Here is a 6589-nt window from a genome sequence, read left to right on the forward strand (position 1 = left end):
GTGTCACACATGAGAATGTTTGGTAGCATATGCTACATACATATCCCAAATCAAAAGAGGAGGAAGCTAGACGTCAAGGCAAAGCGTGGAGTCTTTGTTGGATATAGCAACCAATCCAAAGGCTATAGAGTTCTCATTTTGGAGAATGAGAAGATTGAAGTATCAAGAGATGTCGAGTTTGAAGAAGGAAAGAAGTGGGATTGGAAAAGGCAAGAAGAAGTGAGGAAGACATTGGAGTTGTCTATGGAAGACTCTCACTCGCCTGAGGATCAAACCGAAGGTGCATCCAGTCCTGAGGAACAAACCGAAGGTGCATCCAGTCCTGAGGAACAATTTGGAGGTACTTTCAGTCCTATTTCTTTTCAAAATGATGATCATGATACTAGTAGTGGAGATGAAGAAACTTCTGAGGCACCAAGGAAGTTCAAGTCCATGGTTGATATCATGGAAAGGGCACCGAGAGTAGAGCTTGATGAAGCGGCTCAAGCTATAGAAGCTTGTCTTCATGCAAATGAAGAACCATACACTTATGATGAAGCGTGTGGTACCAAGGAATGGAGAGAAGCAATGAATGAGGAGATAGCCATGATTGAGAAGAACAAGACGTGGGAACTAGTGGACAAGCCAAAGAAGAAGAATGTGATAAGTGTGAAGTGGATCTACAAGATCAAGACCGATGCAAACGGCAATCACATCAAGCACAAGGCGCGGCTAGTTGCAAGAGGGTTCTCTCAAGAGTATGGTGTTGACTACCTTGAGACGTTTGCTCCTGTCTCAAGACATGATACAATACGAGCCATACTTGCCTATGCGGCTCAGATGAAGTGGCGATTGTATCAGATGGATGTGAAGTCAGCCTTTCTCAATGGCGACCTCAAGGAAGAAGTGTATGTCACACAACCGCCTGGGTATGTGACACACGGGAAGGAACACAAGGTGTTAAGGCTACACAAAGCTTTATATGGTTTAAAGCAAGCCCCAAGGGCATGGTATGGAAGGATAGATTCATACTTTCTTCAAAACGGTTTTGAGAGGAGTATGAATGATGCGGCTTTATACATCATGAAGCAAGGAGGAGATGTGTTGATCGTGAGTCTATATGTGGATGATATAATCATCACAGGAAGCAACATTCAGAGCATCAACACATTCAAGGAGAACATGAAGAAAGAATTCGAGATGGTGGATCTTGGATTGTTGAACTACTTTCTTGGAATGGAAGTAATTCAAGACGATGGAGGCATATTTCTTTCACAAGAAAAGTATGCAAACAAACTTGTAGACAAGTTTGGGATGCGAGACAGCAAGAGTGTAAGCAACCCACTTACACCACAAGGAAAAGGAGTTGAGGATGACAAGGAGTATGGAGATCCGACTAAGTATAGAAGCATCATTGGAGGGCTTTTGTACTTGTGTGCATCAAGACCTGATGTGATGTATGCAAGCGCCTATCTCTCAAGATACATGTCATCACCTCGCATGAAGCACTACCAAGAAGCCAAGAGGGTGTTAAGATATGTCAAAGGAACATCAAACTTTGGAGTGTACTTCACAAGCGTGAAAGAACCAAGACTTCTAGGCTACACGGACAGCGATTGGGGTGGTTCTAAGGAAGACAAGAAAAGCACTTCAGGTTATGTGTTTACTCTTGGATCAGCCATGTTTTGTTGGCAGTCAAGCAAGCAACAAACAGTGGCGCAATCAACGGCTGAGGCAGAGTACATAGCCGTGTGTGCAGCAGCAAATCAAGCAGTGTGGTTACAAAGACTATTTGAAGACTTTGGTCAGAAGTTTGAAGGAGGCATTCCGATCTTATGTGACAACAAATCAGCAATAGCAATTGGGAAGAATCCGGTGCAACACAGAAGGACGAAGCACATAGAGATCAAGTACCATTTCGTGAGGGAAGCTGAGCAAAAGGGAATCATTGAACTGAAGTATTGCAAAGGGGATGATCAACTCGCAGACATTCTCACAAAGGCATTGGGCGGTTCAAGATTTGAAGATCTAAGGAAGCAGCTTGGAGTCAAGTCGAGATATGATTAAGGAGGAGTGTTAAACTATAATCTAATCTCTCCTTGATACATTTACATAAGTTAGTTATTTATGTTATTACACAAAGAGTTGTAACTCTTCATGTTGTGTCCTTTAGTATAAAGAGTTGTGTCTCTTATACTTGTATTGATTCGATCTCTATATAAAGATCAATCATCTGTTGTAAACATATCACCGAATCTCAATAATACAAAAGTATTTTCAGAAAAGTTTATAAGCCTGCAACGTCTATCTTATTCTTTCTCTCGAACTCGTGTGTAACACATTGTGATCGTTGTGTAACACAAGCGGTTGGTAAAAGATTAACAACATCAACTGATGAGAGCCATTACCAGAAGACTCTCTTCTTTTCGAGTATAGCTTTGAATGTAACACTCGATAAACAAGAGAGTCTTCTGAGACCCTGCAAAGTGTCAACAAACTCCCTAAGTGTCCAGCTACACCACTATATCCCTCAGCAAATCAGAAAATAAGATAACTTTCCGGAACGCCTCCACTTTTGCACAATACATTTAGGTTCTGTTAAATCAACAATAACATAATGAGATTAAACAAGTCTTGTCGATTACCTTGTCGCAGTCCGAACAGGGAGGCAAACGTTATGATTCAAATCAGACAAGGAGAGGTTTTTGGTTTTATTACTTTTATAGGTAAACCCTACGCAAATGCCTAGGCAGAGAGAGAGAGAGAGAGAGAGAGAGAGAGAGAGAGAGAGAGAGAGAGAGAGAGAGAGAGAGAGAGAGAGAGAGAGAGAGAGATTCTTTTTTTTTTCTTTTCTTTTTTGCTTTTTTCACAGTTCGTCTAAACTCTCTTTCTCTTTCTCTGTGACAAGATCCGAAATTGGCCACTAAAAAAACATTATGGTATACATGGCAATGTGCTATAGCTCCATGTATTATGAAACGATACTAGAAATATTATTCGGTTTGGTTGTGTAACATGTAAACTTATTTCCCCCAAGACTTGAATATTTTAGATGTTAAATTAGACAATGCAAGTTATAAATCAATCGATTATGAACCATCTATATTAACAAGTCGGACATGAGACGAATTTAAGGTTTTGTAACAAATAACAAAGTTATTATAAACGCATAAGCTAATCATATAGTTTCATGAAAATCACTTATCACTGGAAGAAAATAAAAACATATGAAGAGGATTAAGCGAGTGAAGGCGCGGCTTTACAAGGAGAAGATACTCTTGACGTGGTCTGGGAAAACATCTATTGTGTGCATAGATTTGCTATCAAATCCACAGTGTCTAATCTCACCATAAGTTCCTTTGAGCAAGGCTTCTCTAGTGCTGTTTCTCCTCGGATGGAAATACAGAACATAAAATGATTCACGAAAACTAGATAGTGCAAAAACAAGCTCACCAGCATCAGTAACACCCATTTAAGTTATACGATCTCTCCATTCGCTCTTACAAGGTACATGAAGAAAGCTTTCATGTGTCCAGCTGTGTCCATCTTTTCAAAATATAGAGATTAGCACTATCAAAGGGAAACAACATAGTAACTAAGGCTAGCCTTCCCTCATAAGGTATAGGATGCAAAAACTTAGAAATACCCTCCGGATATTTTATCGGATTGAAGTTTGCAGATTTGACATCAAAGCTCATTATTATACGTTGATCATCAACATGAGCTTCATTTCATAATACACAACTGCATTGAAGCATTTCCCACGTGAGAAATATGGACGATGTACAGGACTATTTTTGGTTATTGTTCTCCATGATTCTTGAGCTCCCAATGTAAGAACCCGAGGCGTAGGGAATCTTGGTTTATAGATAATACCTTGTGTTTACCCAATTACCCTGCAACGGATCGTACCCTAAATAAGACCAACAAAATGGACTTGGCATATATTTGTTGTGTTCTGGTAAGGCTAAAACCGGTCTCATCAAACTTGGGTTCCAAAGTCTGATGTCACGTAATAAAATCAAGCCATGGACTCTGTCCGATAGGGGATTTCTCAAATCAATAGGGTTTGTATATTCAAAAATTGTAGACATGAGGAATTTGACCCTTGATTCTGGTTTTGGGGAAACCAAAACATTCCCTTATAGCGAGACGGTGAGCAGAAGACTCGGTGATCTCAAAGAGGACCGAGACGCCAAATTAGAGTTGATAAAACATGGAAGTGTGACGAAAGAAGACCAGAGCTTTGACACACAACCAAATCTTACGATCGATTTGGCAGTAAGTCTTGAGAGTATCTCCAAGGTTAGATCAAGAGGATATTTCTGGTTGTGATCTATGTTGACCATCATCATGTGTTTCTCTCTTGATCTCTCTCCTCTTCTCCTCCAGTTCTACATCCATGGCTGATTAAATTACTCAAGAATATTTTGTTAATAAAATGCCTAATTCCTTCTTATGTTTAGAATTTATATCTTATCTAATAGAAAAATCAACTTATTATCTTTAATTAATAAATACTATTTTTAAGAACCCCTATTTATATTTAAATATCTGTTTTTAAGAAAAAAATAAAATATTTTGAGGAATCTTTCTTACAAAGTTGTTTTTGTGTTTGGAAACATATATTGTGTTTGGAAATATAATTAGTGTTGATAAAATAGATATATACATTATAAACTTTATAACTTAATATTCGATAAATTAATAACTATGAAAAAATAATAAAATTTTCTGGTTAACATAGTTTGATGAGATAATAAGATAACAATGTTGGAAAAATTAGTAAATATATGCTCTCATATAAATCATAAATTAATTATTACTATATAAATAAATTATACAAATTCTTTACAAACACAAATAAACTATTTTATTGTTTAACTTTTCCTTATAATGAATTTCATCTTCAATTTTATTTTTCATTCCAATACTCTGGTGCTATATTTTTGGTTATATTTTTTTTTTTGTTGAACAGCTACAGTTTATACATGTAAATTTCAATATTTTGATGTTATTTATTGAGTTACATATATAAAACATATACATATTCAAGATATATATAAAATTTAAATCTATAAAGTCTAATCAAAATATAATATTATGAAATATATTTATTTTTTACAAATATATAAAATATAAATAAAAATATGCACATTTAAACTTAATAATTCAACAAACTCACCATTTTCAAAACCTCTCTCCCTCTTCTAATTCTCTCCATTTTTTCTCTAAAACCATCTTTAATGGATTACTTTATTTTTTTCAAAATAGAATTTTTTTTTGTCAGATAATAATAGAATAACTCTATAATATAATTGGATTCTAACTCAACAGTATTATATTTTAGAATAAAACAAAATGAAAACAATAAATAATTGAATTACTCTACTTAGAGAGTAAACTTATTTTTTATTCTATAATAAAACAAAAAACAAAATATGATTGAAGCTTTTTTTTACTTCAAACTCCATTTTAGAGTGAAAAATAGAATGAAGTTGAAGATGCTCTAAGCTTCTTTTTCCCGGTGACTCTTTGGTTCTTTGGCGGTGATATATCCTCGGTGTCATCGCCGGAGAGTGCTTTTTCTGTTTAAGATAAGTTATTTTGCTCAAATCCCATCTCGGTCTTTTGGTTGCGGTTTGTTCTTGGCTTTGGTTATCACTGTCCTTCTCTTGTGTACTAATTTGTGTTAGATGGGTTTGGGAGCAATTAGTTCATATGCTTTTTAAGCTTCATTAGTTTGTCTCCTCATGGCGGGTCTTTGTCTCCCTATGTTCTTCCAGATGTGGTTTTGTACCTGCTGGCTTAGTTTCTCAGAAATGTACATTGTAACGCACCGACCGTCCACAACTAATGGATCACCCACATCTGCTCACTCGATCTGTGGACTCCATCCCGTCTGATGAGCGGTGCGTTAATTTTTTTCGAATGCTCGAAATCATTGTTTACTAACCCTGCAATCACCACCCGACCTTTCTCCGTGTTTTTGGCCTCATTCACACGGTATCGTGAATCACTTCCTGATAGGTCACCCATCTTTTCACTACTCCAGCCCAAACATGCTTAACTCTAGAGTTCTAAACGGATGTGTAACAGAAAAGGTAAGTCAACTTTGGTGACATATGTAGCCAAATCAATTCTCTTAAACTTTCCATATATCACAACTCAGGACATTACAATTCACCTCCTCTAAAAATACAACGTCCTCGGGTTAGAACCGAGATGGCTAACCTTGCTCTCATACCACTTATAACGTCCCGACCGCCCACGGCTAATGAACCACCCACGCCCGCTCATTTGGTCTGTGGGTCCCATCCTGTTTGACGACGAGCGGTGCGTTAATTTTTCCCGAATGCTCAAAATCATTGTTTATTAGCCCTGCAATCACCACCCGACCTTTCCCCGTCTTTTTGATAGGTCACCAATCTTCTCACTACTCTAGCTCAAACACGCTCAACTCTGGAGTTCTAAACAGATGTGTGACAGAAAAAGTAAGTCAACTTTGGCGACATAGGTAGCCAAATGAATTCTTTTAATTTTTCCATATATCACAAGGATGTTACATGTATTTTAACTATGTAGGGTCTTTTGCTGATGTTAATGAATC

This window comes from Brassica napus, chromosome A7 (assembly GCF_020379485.1).
Source record: "Brassica napus cultivar Da-Ae chromosome A7, Da-Ae, whole genome shotgun sequence".
Lineage (NCBI taxonomy): Eukaryota > Viridiplantae > Streptophyta > Magnoliopsida > Brassicales > Brassicaceae > Brassica > Brassica napus.